The following is a 19,770-nucleotide window of genomic DNA, read 5'->3' as shown; positions in this document are numbered from 1 at the left end:
GTCTTCCTGTGAGAGGCGGGGGGCCAGAGTGCCGGGAAGACGCTGTGCCGGCAGGTGGAGGAAGGAATGGGCGCTCTCCGCAACGGCGAAGACATGGGTTCTCCCCAAGAGCCTCGGAAGAGAGCCAGCCTGCTGCCCGACGTGGACCAGCGACATCGGTTTCGGACTTGCGACGTGCACTCAGCTGCAGCCCAGGATGCAGGGTCCAGCCCCCGGGGGAGGGCTCTCTTTAGGGGGGGGTGCAGCACATCAGCATTTCGCAACTGCCCAGCCACCTGTCGCTGAGGCCAAGTCCTGGGCCTGGGGGCCCCCTTCCTGTGCTCGGCCCCAGTGGTGAGGCGGAGGCACAGTGCTCTGAGAACGTGGGGCCCCCGCGGGCCTGGCCCCGGGGCAGATGTTCCCCATGGGGGGGTCCTGACACCCCGAGGCTGCTGCCCACCCCGGGGCCCACCCAGCACTCAGCTCCTGAGACAGGGTGTCACTGAGGGGGCGGCACGCCATCACCTCCAGCCGCGGACAGTCGGACGGAGACTCGGCTGCCTGGGGCCCGGAGGTGGGGGCGGGCAGCAGGGGCGGCAGGGGTGCGGCGTGGGGTCTCCTGCTGGCAGCGCCTGGCGTTTGGGCAAGGGGGACTTCTCACCCACCTTGGGGGAGACGGCTCTTAAACCTCACAGCAAAACAGACACAGCACCAGGACGCAAGGGCCCTCGGAGGAGCACATCCCCCCTTCCCACCGAGCTCCAGGAGCACCCCGCCTCGCACCAATGGCCCCAAGAGCTTTTCTTGACACATTAGATCCTGAGCTCAACCAGCTAGAACCAAACTTGGGAGTGAAAGAAATGCCTCCAACGTCATGCTCAGTTCAATATCTGGCCCGGGAGTAAAGCCCCCTTGTCTTCTGCTGACCCCGGAGCCCGGGCCCGGCGGGTCCAGCACAGGTTGCTCATATGCTGCCTCCAGTTTAAAGCCACGAGGTAGCTTCCCTAAGGCTTAGTTTTAAACAAGGTGCATATAAAAGAGCAATTTTTTTTTTTTAATTTGCTGATACGAAAGCCTGCTTGTCAATTGTTCAGGACTTCGTAGCCCGGCTCTTTCTGCACTTGAGTTTTTTCTATTTCTCGGAAACCGTGAGCCAACCCCCTGCTTCCGGAGCCCTCCTCTCGGTTCCCATCCCACCCACCCCCCATCTCTCTGGGCCTGAAACCTCCTGACCCAGGGGGAGACGTTCACTTTGGCCGAGAAGGGTTCCCAAGGGCCGGCGGGGGCTTCCCTGGGGCCTGCGGCCTGAGGCCGTGACAAAGTGACGGGCGATGACACCAGCAAGGTGGCTCTGTGGGGATCCTGTCCTTCGTGTGACGCACCCTGAGTGGGTCCAGACCCAGCCACAGACGCAGGACCGCAGGCTTGGCGCTCTGCTCAGGTGGGCGGCGGGGGCCGGGGCTCGGGCCGAAGGGGGCGCCTCCCAAATCCGGGGGCGCCTCCCAAATCCGAGTGCCCGTGCAGCGGATTAGCGGCTTAGTCTGGGCACATGTCCCACTATTTATAGGGCAAAGAAGAAATAATCCACAGGGTAGAACCTGGGGATGCCACTGGCCTTCCGGACTGAGCCGAGGATCTCATTTTGCAACGATAACAATGTGTGTCCAGCAAGGCCACCAGCCAGGACTTTGCACACCGTGGCCCTGTGCTGGTACCGAGGTGGAAGTCCCAGGACACACCGGGTAGGGCCCCCCTGGGTCTGTCCCCTGAACACTGGGGTTGAAGAAACACCCCAAAAGCGTGGGTGGGCCAGCCTAGCAAAAACCAGAATGAGCCTGGGGTGGAGGGCCTGGGGAGGACCTCCGCCTGGAAGCCCTGCCTCCTCAGCCGGCTTGGCACCACTGCTCAGCACCGCCTGAGCTCTGACCCCTGGAGGGTAAACTGCTCTCTGGGCCTCAGTTTCCTCACCTGCAAAACAGAGGTGACATTATAGTCATCCTTCTGTCTCAGGCAACTGGAACATTCTCTGGGGGTACTTCTTGGTACTGCAAAGGGTCTTGCGGCCTTCAGACTGCTCGGAAATTATAGTTGTTATGAAGAACGACAAATATTGAGGGAGGGTCTAAGGCCAGTCGGAGGCTATGAGCCCAAGAGGGGAGTTGGTGGTGTAGCACCTGAAGGTGCTGGGCATGGCGGCCTGACCCCCCACCCCAGCCCTCTCCCTGCCAGCACTGGGGTCATGATGAGAATGGAAGGGGCCACGGAGCGCTGGGCCCTGAATCTCAACGCATCCACTCTGGAGGCAGAGAGCAGTAGGGATAATCCTGGGAGCGATGTTCGAGACCCAGGTGACTCCGCCGTGTCGTCGCCCCTCACACCCCGAAGCTCTGCTCCCTCGAGGCCCACCTTGACCTGCCGTTGGTCCCAAGCTTAGGAGCAGGTTGCAAACAAAGCTCTGCTTTTGAGTTTGCGGCTCTTTGGGCAAGCCCTTGCACGGGAGGCTCCAGAGGCCTAGTGTTTGATGTCCTGAGGTCAGAGCTCCCACACGGGTGGTCGCCGTACCGCTCCGGGCGTGCCTCTCTGCACATCACAAGTAGTTGGTGAGGATTTTCCAAAGGACAACGGAGGCCTAGCGCTGCCAGCCAAAAGCCTTCAGTTCTGGATCACAGAGCCTGGAGCTCAGTGGTCGGGGTGAGGGAGGGCACCACCACCCCAGAGCGGCTCCCACCAGTTTTAAAATATTCCCCTGGGGGATCCCTGGGTGGCGCAGCGGTTTAGCACCTGCCTTTGGCCCAGGGCGCGATCCTGGAGACCCCAGATCGAATCCCACGTCAGGCTCCCGGTGCATGGAGCCTGCTTCTCCCTCTGCCTATGTCTCTGCCTCTCTCTCTCTCTGTGTGTGTGACTATCATAAATAAATAAACAAATTTAAAATAAAATAAAATAAAAAATAAAATAAATAAATAAATAAAATAAAATAAAATAAAATAATAAAATAAAATATTCCCCTGAACAACGGGCAAGGCAGAGGGTCTGCCCTGAGCATGCTGGACTGTGAGAGAGGGCCACCCAAGGACTGAAATTTCAGCCGGGGCACCTGGGCTGCCAAGTCGGTTGAGTGTCCGGCTCTCAGTTCCAGCTCAGGTCATGCTTTCAGGGTTGTGGGAGGGAGGCGTCCCCGTGGAGTCGGCTTGAGGCTCTCTCCCTCTTCCCTCTTGCTTGTGCTCTTTCTCTCTCTCTCAAATAAATACATAAACCTTTAAAAAAAATAAAGTAAAATGTTAACCCAGATGATCCCTAGGGGCACTGAGCAGATGGTACGAAGTTCAGCCTGAGAAGCTACATGCTCACTCGTGTGGACCATTAGGCGGGGGGGGGGGGGGGGGGGGGGGGGGGCGCCCACAGGCCTGGCCTGAACGCCTCCTTGGGGCCCGCTACGTAGGGCACCATAGTGAGCATGCAGGGGGGTAGGTGGGAGGGCAGGGAGGGCATATTAAGATCTCTGCTCATCTGACCAGCACAGGCCTTCTGTGCTCTCCATAGTCAGGGTCGACTTGCTTCTCTCCTCAGAGCTCCTGGCCCCAGGGCCAGCCGTTCTATGCCTGGGTCCGGGCTCTGGACAGTTCTGTCAGTTTTCCTGAGTTCTGGACACATTCTCTAATCTTTTCCAACCCTGAGGGATGTAAAAATAATCTCCCAGTGTCTCACTCAGGTTCTTTGTGCAAAAGCAACGAAAACTACCTCTGAATAACTTAAGCAAAAAGGGACTGGATGACAGGGACAGGGAGGCAGGCTTGGCGGGCTCCTGAGGAACAAACCCTAAAGGATTGCTTCCCCCCAGGCCTCAGGGCCTCCACGGTGAGCAGAGTCTGAGCCACCGTGGGGGGTGGGCCATGTGCGGCTGTGCACGTGCATTTGTGTCCATCCTTGTGTCCCTCCAGGCAGGGGCCCACCTGCAAGGGCTGGAGGACGGCCGGGCGTCTTCCCTGACAGGCACTGCATGACTCGTGCTAGTTTGAGGTCCTTACTCATAAGCCAGATGGGAGCAGAACCAGAAGACAGGAGTCTGAACTAGGGGAGAAACATAATAGGGTCCCTCTGCCTGCCGCCCCCCACCCCCCGCCCCGTGTCTACTCTGCCTTGTAATGTTTGTCCAGCCTTTTAATAATGATCCATCTGTCTCCCCAGCAGATCCCCAAGTCCAGGACAGGGTCATTTCCCCGCACTTTGACTTGCCTAAGGGGTGGGGATGGGGGGAATCTGGCAGCCACCTGACCCTCCGAACCCCTGAGCAGTGGCCTGACAACCTCTGATGGGACGGAATCCGATACAATCAAAGAGCAGAGAAGTAAAATGCGGATCTTTTGAAGGTGCTTCCTGGTAGCTGGAGACACGCGTGCTGTGTAAGAGAGGGTTTGCATCTGCGAGGCCCCGTGCCCCGGAAGCCCCCCGCCCCCCCCCGCCCATGGTTCCCCCCCTCACCCCCCGCCAGGTGCGCGGCTCCCTGTCAGGTCCAGAATACTAGAATGACTTTGCCTTTTACCGCCAAGACGGCACATCCAGCGATGGGGGCTTTAAGCCTAGATACAGTATGAACGAAGGCTCGCTAGATGCCAGATACTCGTTGCCATCCTTGAGGAAGGAAGGAATGCAAATTACAGCAGGGTAGTGCTGACTTCTCAGTCCCCCACCCCGGCTCCCATCCCTTTGCCAGTCCCTCGACGACGGTCCCCTACATGCTCCCAGCAGCTGGTGCCCCTTCCATTCCGAGTGCAGACGACGTAGCCTGGGTGATTCTCGGGGGGATCCCCCTCTGGGGCGACCCAGGGCTCGGTGGGAAGACTCCCTGGCCAACTCCTGCACCATCCCGCACTTCTACAGTTTCCATCCCAGAGATACTCACAAAAACCAAACAAAACCAAAAAATCCAACTTGAAACAAATGAACAAAACCCTATTTGCTCCCTGATGACTCTCCTTTGATAAGTGGTGGTTTCCCGGGGTTCCAGGCCAGGGCTAGAACCACACTGGGGTCGTGCAGCACAGGTGCCCCCCCCTCCGCCTCCTGGGACATCTCCACTGCGAACCCCCAGGTGAACCCCGGCCGGCGCCTCGGGGACGGACGCCCAGGGTCTCACTGCGCTGGGGCTTCTGGCCACCGCTGGACTGGCCACCGACTGGTATGGGGCGTCCACACGCTCCTCCTCGGGGACACGTTGGGGGCAAGAGAAGTTTGCAACCAGAACACCGAGGCCCAGAAGAGTGAGTGACGTGCCGCAGTCTGGGGAGGAGACCCACGGGGACGGCTCGCCCTGCATGTCCTGTGGCTCTTGGATCTTGGAAAGTTTTTGGAGAAAGAGAGAAACAGACAGACATCGCTCCCACTCTGTAGACAGACACCCCAAATAAACAGAGCACGGGGGCGGGGGGGCACAGGTAATTCAGAATCTAGCTTCCGGACGAGGGGCTGGTTGGGCAGCAGCCCCCGCAGTGCAGAGCCCACTGCCTGGGACCAGGTGCCCCGTGCCCCTGTCACAGGGCGGCTCGGAGGCTCTCCCCAGGGCTTTGGGGAGGGGCAGAGGCCTGGGGGGAGGGTACCTCTGCCTCCAGGCACAGTCAGGGCCCTGCCAGCCCAGAAATGCCCCTGTGCTCTGTGTCCCGGCTCTTCAGCTGGCGGGGGGGGCAGCCTAGGGCGCCCCGAAAGCCAGAAAGACTCCCTGGAGCTGAGGGCTAAGAGTGCGTTTAAATGTCCCCTGGTCTTCAGTAAATAAAACGAGGCTCGAGCTCTGGTTTCTGCACAAGGGCCACTGATCTGCTGGCAGAGGAGGCAGCTGGCCTCCCCCGAGGCCCTCCAAGGTAGGGGGCCTGAGACCCCGTGCAGGGATTTTAGACGTGGGCCTCTCCTCGATGGCCATCAGAACATTCAAGTCCGATCATGTCACATTCCCACTGAAACCCGTCTGTGGCTCCCAGCTGATCCTGGTGGAAGCCCCAGCCCGCCCGGTGGTCTGCTCACGCCTCACCCACCCCAGGGCAGGCCCTGGGCCCTGAGCTCCCTGCCCTTCCCGCTTTGCCCCCTGCACTCCCCGACCCCTTCCTGACAGGACACCTCCACTGCCATCTGCCAGGATGCGACCCTGGTCCCCATCCTCCCCGGGGGCTTTCCAATTGCTAATCTCCCTAAAGGAGCCTTCCCAGACCCCACAATCTTCCTAACATAACTAGGAGTTATAAGTAAGTGACTTCATGGCCATCGAATGGATGGGTCTCCCCCAGAGTCAGCTGTCAGCATCCCCCTGCAGGTCTCCAGTACCCAGCTTTGTCCCCATGCCACAGTGGACACTCAGTGAATCTGGGAGGAATGGCCATGGCTGGTCCGCAGCCCGACCCGTAACACAGAGAAGCTCCGGCCTTCTCTGAGCCGGGCTTACCTCCGTACTGCACACATGTCCCTTGGATGCGCTGACCCGGTTTCTTCCTCTGTGGTGTTTACACTGGCTGCTCCCTCAGGACTTCCCTCAGGCCCTAACATTCTTAACCACTGGGAACTGGTTAGGGCCTGGTCTGGGAAATCAGGATGTCAGCCGAGGTTCTCCTGGGCACCCTCCCACACCTCCCTGGGCAGGCAGGGTCTCTGCTGCTCCCTCCTTGGCTTCTCTCACAGCTCCTGCCACCCCCTCTCCAGCAGGACCTCATCCAGGGAGGGGCAGCCCCTGCCCACAGCCAGGGAAATGGAGGGAAGAAACGGACTTCAGCCACCAGACCACGGAGACTAGAGCTTCCGTGTTATCCTCAGACATATTCGCATGTTAGCAGGCACCTGCCCAAGACAAGAATCTCTAAGGACTTTGGGAAGGAAGGGTGAAACCTTGGGGGTAGAAGCCTTTATGGTGGTCTTTAGACAGACATGGGGGGCATTGTTTGCCTGAGTGACTTGATCATTTATGCAACAGAAATATTTGAGGCCGCATGTATAAAAGCCAACCTATTGTGGGCTTAATGTAGTGAAGGTTCCTGTAGACTCAGCTGGGAGCATTTGCTGATCAAGCCTAGGGTGGAAAGAAGCCCTGAAATTGCATCCAGATTGGGGCCCACGATTTCTGGCAATTATGCAGGAGATGGTCCTACCAGAAGTTGAGCCTTGATCCCCAAGGGTCTCTGAGAGAAACGGCAAACCTCTTCTCTGATTTCAGGAACCAGATGCCCAATGGGCCCCTAAAACACAGCAAATCCAGCTCCCGGCCTCTTATAAACAGCAGCAACTTTGCACAGTCAAGGGACACGTAGAAAACAGATGAGACAGTATTCTTAAGATATCAGTACTCACCAAATAAACCTACAGACTCAACACAATCCCTGTCGCCAGCTTTTGCAGAAATGAGCCCAAACTTTACTGTGAAACTGCTCCAAATTTTAATATAAAAATGCAAGGGACCCTCAATGGTCAAAATAATCTTTAGAAGACAAAGTTAAGAACTCATATTTCTCAATTTCAAAAGTTACTATGAAGCTATGGTAAGCAAGACAGTGTGATACTGACGTAAGAATAGGCGTATATATCTATGGAATAAGCATCAGAGTTCAGAAATAAACCCTTTATGGTCATTTTATGGTCGACTGTTTTTTTTTTTTTTTTTTTTTATAAGAGTGCCAATACCATTCAGTGGGGGAATGGTATTTGGTAGCCTTTTCAATAACAGGCGCTGGGACAACTGGATATCCACATGTAAAAGAATGAATTTGGACCCCCACCTCACACCATATACAAAAATTAGTTCAAAAATGGATCACAGACTTAATCATAAGAACCAAAACTACAAAATTCTTGGAAGAAAACATAGGTGCAAATCTTCATGACCTTAGGTTAGGTGTCAGTATCTTAAAAACAATACCAAAAGCACAGGTGACAAAAGAAAAAATTAGATAAACTGGATTTCACCAAAATTAAAAACATTTGTGCTTCAAAGGGGACACAAACAAGAGAGAAAAAAAAATCCACAGAATGGGAGAAATATTTGCAAACCATATACCTGATGAGAGACTTATATTCAGAATATATAAAAAACTATCATGACTCAATAATAAAAAGACAACAATCTAATTTTAAAATGGGCAAAGGATTAAAAATGGGCAGAAGACCTGAATAGACATTTTCCAAAGCAGACATCCAGATGGTGAACAGACACGCGAAAAGATGCTCACCATCACTCATCACCAGGGAAATGCAAATCAAAATCACAATGAGATAATCACCTCACACTTGTTGGAATGGCTAAAATTAAAAAGATGAGATAACAAGTATTGACCAAGAAATGGAGAAAAGGGAACCCTCATGCACTGTTGATGGGAATGCAGACTGGTGTAGTCACTGTGGAAAACAGTATGGCGGTTCCTCAAAAAAACTAAAAATAGAACTACTATATGATCCAATAATTCCACGACTAGGTATTTACCTGAAGAAAATGAAAACACTAATTCGAAAAGTTATACACACCTCGATGTTTACTGCAGCATTATTTGCAATAACCAAGGTATAGAAGCAACTCAAGTGTCCGTTGGTAAATGACTAGTTTGGAAGATGTGGTGTATATACACAATGGACTATCACTCAGCCACAAAAAAGAATGACGCCTTGCCATTTGTGACAACACGGATGGACCTAAAGGGTGTCACATTATGTGAAATAAATCAGAAAAAGAAAAATACCATATGATTTCACTTATATGTGGAATCAAAAAAACAAATGAACAACAACAACAAAAAAACAATGACAAAAAAGGTGGAAAAAAACTCATAAATATGGAAAACTAGTGGTTGCCAGAGGGTTAGGGGCGGGGAGATAGAAGAAATAGGTGAAGGGGATCAAAAGGTGCAAACCCTGAGCTATAAAATAAATAAGTCATAAGGAAGAGATGTCCAGCATAAGGAATATAGTCAATAATACTGGAATAACTTTGTGTGATGACAGACGGTAACTATATTTATCATGGTGAACATCTTCTAATGTATATAATTGTCAAATCACTCTGTCATACACCTGAAACTAATATAATATGTCAATGATACTTCAATTAAAATTTTTAAAAATTAAAAATAGGCAATGGATTTGAATTTTCTGTGGAAGACAAATAGCTAATAAGGACACAAAAAGTTGGTCAATAACATTATTCATCAAGGAAATGCAAATCAAAACCATAATGAGATATACCTCACATCCACTAGGATGGCTAGAATCAAAAAGACAGATAGTAGCAAGTGTTGGCAAGACCGTTGAGAAACTGGAACCCTTATGTATTGTGGGTGAGAATGTAAAATGGTGCAGCTGTTTTAAAAAATGGTTTGATAATTACTCAAAAGGTTAAATATAGACTTAACATATGACCCCACAATTCCCACTCCTGGGTATATACCTAAGCAAAATGAAAATGTGTGTCTACTCCAAACTCTGCACACAATTGTACACAGCAGCATCGTTCACAATGGTCCAAAAATGGAAACAACCCAATGTCCGCAACTGATGAATGGATGAATAAAATGTGGTATCCACACAATGAAACGTTACTTGACCATAAAACTGAATGAGGGGCTGATCTATGCTACAATGTGGAGAAATCTTGAAAACATTACGCTAAGTCAAAGAAGCCAGTTAAAACACACACACACACACACACACACACACACACACACACACATATTGTGTGATTCCATTTATATGAAATGGACAGAACTGACAAGTCCATAAAGACAGAAAATCAACTAGTATTTGCCAAGAGCTGAGGGAGAACAGGTAGGAATGATGGCTAAGGGGTCCAAGATTTTTTGGGGGGGATGATAGAATGTTCTAAAATTGATATTAATGATGGCAGCATTAATTGATATTAATGATATTAATGATTGCTTAACTGTTAAATGATATGCCTTAAATTAAGACTACATGCTGACCTACATCTGAAACTTTTTTAAAACTTTTTTTTAAAAAAATTATTTGTTTATTTGAGAGAGAGAGATAGCGACAGAGAGAGCACAGCAGGGAGGAGAGAGAGAAATAGGCTCCCCACTGACCAGGGAGCTCAATCCCTGCTCAATTCCCCATTCCTGGGGCTCAATCCCAGGAGCCTGAGATCATGACCTGAGCTGAAGGCAGAAGCCTAACTGACTGAGCCACCCACGTGCCCCTAAAACTTTTTTTAAATGACACATTCTAACACGCTATACAGATGCTATGGGGGTAGGTGGCCTCTCCTATGACAACTCTATTCCATGAATGTTCCCTCATTCCAAAACTATCACATGCCAACCGTGTACCAGATGATATCAGGGTTGTTGAAGTGACCAAGATCCAGTCCTGGCCTTTCTGACACCCACCATCTCTCCAGAGGAGCAAAGGCACCCCCAGATGCCTCTAGCAGGAGAGGGACTGTCTGTGCCTGTTAAAGTAGAAGCACAAAGTGTAAGAAAGAATGACAACGGAGAGAACTGGAAATCCCAACTATTCCTTCCTTTTGGGGAAGGAGATGGGCCTGGTGCAGACGGAAGCAGGGTTAGCAGAAATTTCCTCTCCTTCCTTTGGGGGTTCTCCAAGGCCCACCCCCCACTGGCTGGCTGGCTGAACTGATGAGTACCTGTTGGGTTGGTGCCATGGGGGATACATGGAGGGCTAAGACATGGCCTGTAGTGCCCGGATCCACAGCCCCCCAAGGCACGGACACTGAAGAGTTGACAAATGGAGCCCATGACCTGTAGAAGGTGGCATGTGACAGATGCTGGTTTGGGTGCCCCAGATGGTAAGTGCAGCAGGGGTGTCATATTCTACTTCGGCTCTTCCTCCTTAAGTCCCCCTGCGTGGGCCACTGCTGCCCGGCCTGTCTACATGGGCCTGGACTTGCATGAAGGGCTGTGTGGCACTTAGTTTACACTGGGCTTAGGAATGAGATGAGAGCAGGAGAGGGAGGCCAGTCTATAGGGCACCTGACTCTGTTCCCACCTTTAGAGGCCTGACCCTCCTCCTCCTCCTCCTCCATGTGTAAGTACCCTGGCTGCTCTTGCTCATTCAAACCCTGCTCCCAGAAAGGACATTATCCCTGGCCCTGCAGGGTGCATCAGCTCTTCCCCATGTGGGGTGAAGCCCCACTACAGGGACCCCCTCAGCTGCTCAGGAGTGGGGTCCCCAAACCTTTCCTGCCCATGCCCCACAGGCTTAAGCCGAGGAGCCCATTCGAATGCACACAGAGGGGCAAGGGCCCAACCCACTGGGGTTAGTTGCTCCCATCAAGGTGGAGATGCAACAGCTGTGCTGAAGATGTGGGGGAGGAGGGGGCAGGGAGGAGTATTTTAAGCTATGCTTTTCCTTGTGAAAAGAAAGTACACCCCAAATTAAAATAGTACCTTGGGTGAAGGACTTGGCTTTTTGGGCTCCGGGTGGGAGCGTATGCTGAGGCTTGCCCATCAAACCCGAGAAGCCACCCACGATGAGGATGAGGTAGTCCAATCAATGTTCTTTTTTTTTTTTTTTAAGATTGTATTTATTTATTCATCACACACACACACACACAGAGGGAGAAGCAAGCTCCCCATGGGGAGCCCGATGTGGGACTGGATCCCAGGACCCCGGGATCATGCCCTGAGCCGTAGGCAGACACTCAACCATTGAGCCCCCCGGGGGCCCCAATCAGTGTTCTTGAAGGAAAGGCTCAAAAAGCAGCAAAGGAAAAGCAGCCAGACTTGCAGGAAAACCCTCCAGCCTGTGACCCTCCGGACCCCGCGTGAGGCGCTGGAGGACATGCCTGCCTCCAGGTGACTTACTTCCCTCCTCATCACCTGTGACTTGGTGTCAAGGACAACAGTGCTGCGGTACCTCTCCCTGCCCAAATGCCACTTCCTCTGCCTGGGCTCCCTCGCCCTCTTCTTGCTCCTCCAGCACCTGCCCCCACCCCCTTCTGGAAGCCTCCTCCCTCAGTCCTGCTCTCTACAGAAATCAACTCTGGCTGCTTTAGACAGCAACAGAATTAATCCCAGATGGCTCACAATCTCTGGGATGACAGTGACCAGGACAGAAGCTGGGCAGCCCTGGTTGGAGGCTGGAAATCCTCCTCAGGACTGGTCTGGAGAGGAGAGAGCACGGCCGCCACTGCTGGGCGCAGACGCGGGGGGGCACAGCTGCCACAACAACCTTGGCTGGACTGGGATGAGGCTGCCACAGGCCGAGGTATCTGCCCATCGGGGCCCAGGTTACCCACCCTCGCTGTGGCCACACAGGAGTCGGGCATGGTGAGTGCCCAACATGCCCAACCTCTCTGGGGGGAGGATGACTCTCCCTCATCAGGTGAGGGATTCCCCAGATGGAGGAAGGAGATAAAGGTCACAAAGGATGACAGATGACCATTTATCGCTGGATAAATACCTGCCGTGAGGGCATCCAACTGCACTCTTCCTGCTCCTGGCCTTCCCAAGCCAGCATGATCTCTGAGCTGGACAACTGCCACTCAGGCCATCACGGCTACTCAACACATATCTGCTGAGGTCCTAGGTCAAGTGCAAGGTGCCGTCACCTGGTTAGCTCCTTAGAAAGGTGTTCTGCACAAGCAGTTACAACTGTTTCCTCTGGACCAAAGGCTCTGCTTCCCTGGACTGCAGTAAACCGGAGGCTGCAACACATGTTTTTTTTAATTAAAAAAATTTCAATTTTTAAAAACAGATATTTAAATATATAAAGTTATATAGTTTCAGGTATATTTGTACCTGTTGTGAAGTGAGCATAATTAGTCTAGCTAATATCCACCACCACACGGTTGCAAATTTCTTATGATGAGAACCTTTTTTTTTTAAATTTTTATTTATTTATGATAGTCACAGAGAGAGAGAGAGAGAGAGAGAGGCAGAGACATAGGCAGAGGAAGAAGCAGGCTCCATGCACTGGGAGCCCGACGTGGGATTCAATCCCGGGTCTCCAGGATCGCGCCCTGGGCCAAAGGCAGGCACTAAACCGCTGCACCACCTAGGGATCCCTTATGATGAGAACCTTAAAGATTTACTCTCTTGACAAATATCAAATATGCAATACGGTATTATTAATTATAGTCACCATGCTGTACATTACATCCCATGTCTTTGTTTTATAACTTTATTTATAACTGGATATTTGTGTTTTTTGACCCCCTTCACTCATTTTGCTCATCCCCCCACCCACCCCCAGCTTCTGACAATCACCAATCTGTTCTTTGTACCTGTGAGCTCATTTTTAAAATTTTGTTTCAATTTAGATGCTGCATTTAAGAGGCAATCGTACAGTACTTGTCTATCCCTGTCTGACTTACTTCACTGGGCATAATACCACCAAAGTCCATCTATGCTATGGCATATGGCAAGACTTCATTCTCTTTTTTATGGCTGAATAATATTCCATTATATACATATACCATATCTTCTTTATCTAGACAGCTGTCTGTGGACACTTAGGCTGATTCCATTTCTTGGCTCCTGTAAATAATTCTGTAATGAACATGGGGATGCAGACATCTTTTCAAATTAGTATTTTTGTTTTCTTTGGATAAATACCCAGAAATATACATCCTCAAAAGAGAAATCTGGGTGGAGTGAGGATCAATGTGACATCTGTCATGCTCTTGCAGCAACAGGGAGTTTCAAACCATCCATCCCACTATAGTTCATCAGAAAATAACTTCCTGTGATGGACAGTGCCGACAGCATCCTTCTGCTGACCACTATCCGGAGCAGTATTTTGAAAATGAAACTGATTTATTAAAAGCTTATGCGAGGAGGCAAAAGGCCTGAGGTTGACCCGACTGCTTTGCTGTGGGGAGTGACCCAAGATCATGAAAGTGGGGGGAGTACTCTGGGGACAGAGAAGTGGCCTGAGAGCTTAGTTCTCTTGTCCTTGCTGTCCCACTGACTGGCCACATAATGCTGGGCAAGTCACTTAGGTCTCAATTTTCTTTCTGCAAAGCAAGGGTGAACCCCTCTGGAGTCCTTGGGTGGCAAACATCAGGAATCCACATGGATTCCTGTGATCAGAGAACATAGGCTGGGGGGACTCCTGCCACCTGAGGGCTGGAAGCAGCTGACCTCAGGAAGGTTGGGAAAGTGATCTTTTCAACTAACATTGACTGATCTACCCCTCTACATGCCAGGCCACTTTAAGGCCCTGGGATCTGGTGATGAACAAAGCCCCGGGATCTCTGCTGTCAAGACATTTATGGTGACCTGGTAAGCACCTGTGAGCGCGTGAAAGATGTCACATGCGATGAAGACATGAGAAAGCTGGCTGATGTGATAGAGTGTGGCTGCAGGAGGGGCCCGTATAGAGCATCACTCCCTGAGGAGGTGTCATTTAAGAACATTCCTGATTGTTGGGAATGAGGCAACATGGGAGAGATAGGGGTAAGAGTTCCAGCCAGAGGGAACAACGTGCACCAAACCTCTGATGGAATGCTTGGGCTTGTAGACTAATGTGCCCGGAGCTCCATCAGCCAGAGCTGGTGGCCTGCATTAAGTCCCAGAGGGAGGCAGGGCCTGGCAGTGCAGGGCCTGGAGGGTGTCTTGGCGTAGATTCTTTCCCACCTCCCCTCTTGGGGCCTTATGTGTCTGCTTCACTGTTCCTTCTGCAGACTGGTTTCCTCTGCTGCCCCGGCCACATGGCAGAACAGGATTGCCCTTGGGTACCAAGTTCACCCTTAGTCGACTCACTAGCAGGGACTGTCTCAATCATTTTCTAGGAAAGCACCGGTCACATATGCATCGTTGGTCCAATCACCATAGCCTAAACCATGGCAGATGCCAGGAACCGAGCCGGGCTCCAGGAGTTCCATGGTGAGAATGGGAAAAGCACCCCAAAGTTACCTCCCCAAGATGGGACTGGACTAGGGGACCCTCTCCCCGACCTGATTCTGAGAGTGCAGAATCCACGCTGCTCTGAAGCAGTCTCAAAGTTCAGGAGGAGCTGATTTAGATCAGTTCTCACACATAAGTGTGCACCAGAGCTACCTGGAGGGTTTGGCAAAAAGAAGATGGCTGCACAGCCTCAAAATGGGCATTTCTAACAAGTTCTGAGGATGCTTTCGGTGCTTTGGTTCCCAAAGCGGGGTCCAGCTCCCTGGCCCTGCCAGCTTCTTCAACCTGCCTGTTTCAGAGCCAGCAGGACTGGAGCCAGGGGTAGGGCCTGGCAGATGCAAGCCCATTCTGGATCCGTCTGTACACCTGAGAATCACGGTTTTAAAATGTTTCAAAACATCAGAAATGGGTTTGAGAATCACGGTTTTAAAATGTTTCAAAACAGAAATGTCTTTGTTCCAGCCTTGAGTGTCACCACAGGGAAATAAAAAGGTGGCCAGCCATTGGAAGTTTGCTCAGTGTCCTTAAATGGTTAAAATGGCTCGTTAATCAGTGTGTTTGGATTGCAACAGCACAAAAACCAACCTTCCACTGCCACCGGAGAAGATGAGGGTTTTCTCATAAGAGCTCTTTTTTTCTGGGCATTTTCATTTCTCCCTGCAGGAGGAGACGGGGACCCACTCCTGGCGTGGTTCGCTGCTCAGCACCCTTAAATACTGGGAGAAAGCTCGGGGCGCGCCCGACCCGCCCGGGGTCCGGTCGGGAGGTCAGCGCCCAGGCCCCGCGGGGCGTGGGGGCCGGTCCGCCAATGGGGCGCCGAGGAACGCCATGACCTCATCGGGAGACTCTCTCATTGGCTGCCGCCGCGCGCGCCGGACCCACCCCTCCCCTTAGAGCGCGGGGCGTCCCCGCGGGCCCCGCCCCCTGGAGCGCAGACCCCTCGGGTCCCTAACCTGGTCTGTGAGCTTTGCAGAAGAAAACTTCTGCTTCCTGAGAAAGACCTGAGCGTTCCTTCAGACCTGCCAAGGCATTGGTTTTCCGCGCTGGCTTTTCGCTGCTGTGTTCCTGGGGCGTAGCTGGTGTTTTCATCCTTTCCGAAGTACCTGGCACAGCACCCTTATTTCCCACTTATTTTAATCATGTATTCCAACGAGTTTCGTCTTCCTTCCCAGTGGAGACTTTCTCAAGCCCCATCATACTGTGGAACGCTAGTGATCTTCCTCCCTCCCACATTTAACCTGGGAATTAACTGACGTCCAGAGAGGAAAGAGGACTTTCACAAGGTCACAGAGCAGATCAATTACAGGGATGGAAATCAGATCCAGGGCTCCTAACTCCAACTTCGGTGTCACACATTCGCCACTTTGGCAAGCAGACCAGAGCCGAAATCACTTTTCCAGGCTTGGCTCAGGGGTTACCGCCAGCAGGAAGACTTCCTGAGGGTTCCCTCAGGCCTTGGTGCTCCTGAGTCCAACGACAGAGCTATCCCTGACTTTCTCCTTTTCCCCAGTTGGACTGTAAGTTCCTTGAGGGATGGCATCACATTTTATACAATTTTGTGTCCTCAGAACCTAACAGTGGCACACAACAGATGCTTAATCAATGCTTGTTGAATTAAACTGTGGAAACTCTGCACGCTAGTGGCCTTGTCCAGGGAAAGATCAGTCACAATTCCTTACAAAAGTAGATTCCGTGTTTTTGAGGCTCTTTCACACAGAATGAGAATTAGCTAGTAAAGTGTTTGAAATGAAAATGTCACCACTGTTAGCTGTGTAGGAACAACCAGACCCTTTGTGCTCACCTAGTTCCCTATTGGCTCCCTAAAGCTCCAGATGTGTGAACCAACAACTTTTCAAATTAAACCACCCCACGTATGTACTTTTGTGCATGGTCTGCCAGGAAGCTTACACGTCATTCCAGGTACACTCTTGACTAGGTGACAGGGACAGTGTTCTCGCCTATATCCATGGAGTTTCTGATCTTTGTGTTGCTGTTCATTCATATGTGCAGGTGGGCGTTTTATCCTAAGCTTACTCTTTGCCTTTCCGGGAAAAGGTTGGACAGGTGGTATACAAGGTAACAGGAAAGTGTCCCCAGAACTCTGACTGTGAAAAAAACACTCATGAAGATAAGGAATTCCTATCACACAAGCTTAAACCAAAACCAAATTTGGTTGGTGGTTACTATGGTGTCCAAAGTCTTTGCAAGGTCGTCATGGATGGAGACGGGCGCTGGAAATTCTCAGAACTGGTTAGCTTCTTCCAGAACTGGGCACAGGACACAGATCTGGGACATGTGGATATTCTCAGCCTTGGAGAGGCAGGCTCAAGAATGGGAACAAGACAGTCCTCAGAGCCTTTCCAGGGCCTGAATTTTTAACCTTTTAAAGATTTTCTCTTCTCTGGTTCCAGAACCACACTCACCAAACAACCTCTTAATAGTCTCAGCTTTGCATGCATTCTAACACTGGGAACAGGTCTCCAGGGATAGGACACTGGGGGAATGGCTTCCATCATAAATGAAAGTTGCCATGGGGTGTCAACAATGGTCTGTGGTGAGCTTCATTAGCAGGAGTCAGTGGGGCAAGCTCCTGAAGCATCTACATATTTCTGGACTTGGCAAAGCTGAAGGGCATCCTAGGAACATGGTTCTACATGCAGCTCATGCCATACCCGGGCCCTCCTGGAGCGGCCGGCCAGCCTCCTCTCCCTGGCCATCTGGCTAGCCCCGTCAAACGGCAACAGGTGGTAAACCACACACACCAGCTTCAGTGCCTGGAGTGGGGCTGCGCAGGAGGGTTCCACTGGTGGTGGGAACCCTGACTCCAGGCAGCAGCAGATGACCTTTGGGAAGAAACTCAGGAGGCCCCCTCGGGTACATCAAGGGAGAGGGGCATAGAGCCTTCTTGAGTCATCTTCGGAAACCCTGCTCCTAACAACAGCACTGATGCAGCTTCTAAACAGCAGCCTGTTCATAAAAGGGTGCTGAGGTACGATACATGGAGGGAGGCCAGCGGGGGTGTTACCAGCACCACCACCCCCAAGAGCATTACACACCAGAGATCAGGATGCAATCACAGCCTTCACCAAGGCCAGACCCAAGATCACGATGAGCAAAGAAGCAAGTAACACAACAGGACACCGTCTTTGCAGAGCAGGAAAGCAGACAGCATCACACAATGGGTTACAGATGACATTCACAGGACAAGGGGCAGCGGAAAGCCGCTTAAGAAACAACAACGAGGGTAAAATGAACACAAACAGCAAGATGCTGGTTAACACGGGGAGGGTCTGTTGGGGCCCTGGTATTCATTTTGTTATTTTATTAAATAGGTGCCCCAATCATGTGTTTTGTACATATTAAATATTTCATAATTATAAACCATCGAAAGGCGCGGCAGCTGTCATCGCTCAAGCCCCAGGCCTGCAGGCTCTGGCATGCTTTGCCGGTTGCTTAGGGGCACGGCTATAGGGCCCACCTGCCTACAGGGTGGCTGCTTATAGCTCAATCCTCCCAGGGGTACCAGCAGCCAGAAGACAGGGCTGCTGCCCCGCAAGGTGAGGTCAAAGGTTAGAAGCGACTGTGCAGCACACCGAGGCCATCTTCTTCCGGATTTCCGTCTCCCCCAGAAATCTGACCTGCCTGCTTTAGCAACCTGATTCTCACTTCCCCTGGGCCTGTCCTCTGGGATGCCCAGGCCTTGGGTACCCCATCCAGCCCAGCCCCACCACCTTCCTTCCACTCATTCTCACATTCAGCAAACATCTGTGGAGCACCGGCTATGTGCCAGGCACCATACATAGTGCTGGGGATACAGCAGGGAATAAAAGCCCACAAACCCCTCTGCCCTCATGGAGCTTATGTTTGAGTGAGGGGAGACTGACAATGAACACCGAGTGACTACCTAGAAATCAAGAAGAAAGGAGGAAACAACCATGGCCGAGCAGAAGGATAGGGAAAGGCAGGGGACAGGTCTGGATCAGGTGGTTGAGGACAGAGGTTACCTGGGCCAGAGGCCAAGAGGGAGGGAGGAGGACCACATGAATATCTAGGGAAGAGCCTTCCAGACTGAGGCCACCGGACCCTGCCCTTCCTCTTGCCTTCTCCTCCTCCTCCTGGAGTTTTGCCCGCCCCACCCCACCCCAGCCCACACCTCTCTCAAGCACTCTCTCCCCCTGCTACTGCTACTCACCTCATGTCCTATTCTAGTCTTAAAGGGGACCCAGGCTTTTGGCGGGGGGGGGGATTGGGAGGTTTCCAGACCACAGAGTCATTTGCACTGACCTTTGCTCAGAGCCTTTGGCCTGTCCCCACTGCTTGTGGCAAGCCTGATTTGCTCTAGGGATTAGCCAGGAGTCATACTTCCTGAGCCATCTTCCACTCAGCTTCTTTCCCTCTGGGCATCACCAGGCCTCAGGGCTGGGTTTGGCCTACGGGCTGTGATTTTTTCACATCCTTGTCAAACCTGAAATACCAGTGCCTGGAAAAAAAAAAAAAGATGTTGGCTTAATTACTATTATTATCACGAACAACTCGCTACTCCTGAATTTCCCTGAGAGCCACCAGCAGGTAGACATACCTGGAACTTCTCCACAGGCCATCTCTTGTATGTCTCCAGGGTTGTGATGGCAGTTGCGAGGGGTGGGACTGAGTCCAGACCTCATTGGGCCCATCTCTGGGGCTCTGCACAGTGAAGACCCAGAAGGTTCTTCCTCTCGGCAGGTCAGGCTGACAATGTCTGGTAGCTTCTGCTCCTGCCTCCTGTACCCCAGCAGCCACAGGGCTCAAGCACATGGTCTTGAGTACTCTGTTGGGTGTCCACTGCTTCCAGGGTGGCCTGCAGACACAGTCACAAATACTTACTGTTCCGTGGAATCCTAAAGGAAAACAGGCTGATTCCAGACCCTGAAGATCTCCAGCCTCATTCATTCATTTTTTTTTTTTT

General features: G+C 51.8%; 1 long non-coding RNA gene across 1 annotated transcript; it reads right to left on the bottom strand.

Annotated features, from left to right (window-relative positions):
• Positions 1–12,508: 12,508 nt before the first annotated feature.
• Positions 12,509–19,696, bottom strand: LOC112907363 (uncharacterized). Its single transcript, XR_003232757.2, has 3 exons — positions 19,405–19,696; positions 19,110–19,305; positions 12,509–12,622 (listed from the first exon to the last, which is right to left on the bottom strand). It is a non-coding gene; the product is annotated as an uncharacterized lncRNA (long non-coding RNA).
• Between the last annotated feature and the right edge of the window lie 74 nt (positions 19,697–19,770).

This window comes from Vulpes vulpes, unplaced genomic scaffold (genome assembly GCF_048418805.1).
Source record: "Vulpes vulpes isolate BD-2025 unplaced genomic scaffold, VulVul3 u000000644, whole genome shotgun sequence".
Taxonomy (NCBI): Eukaryota; Metazoa; Chordata; class Mammalia; order Carnivora; family Canidae; genus Vulpes; species Vulpes vulpes.
The sequence above is the reverse complement of the archived record's forward strand: the minus strand, read 5'-3'. Positions and strand labels throughout refer to the sequence as shown.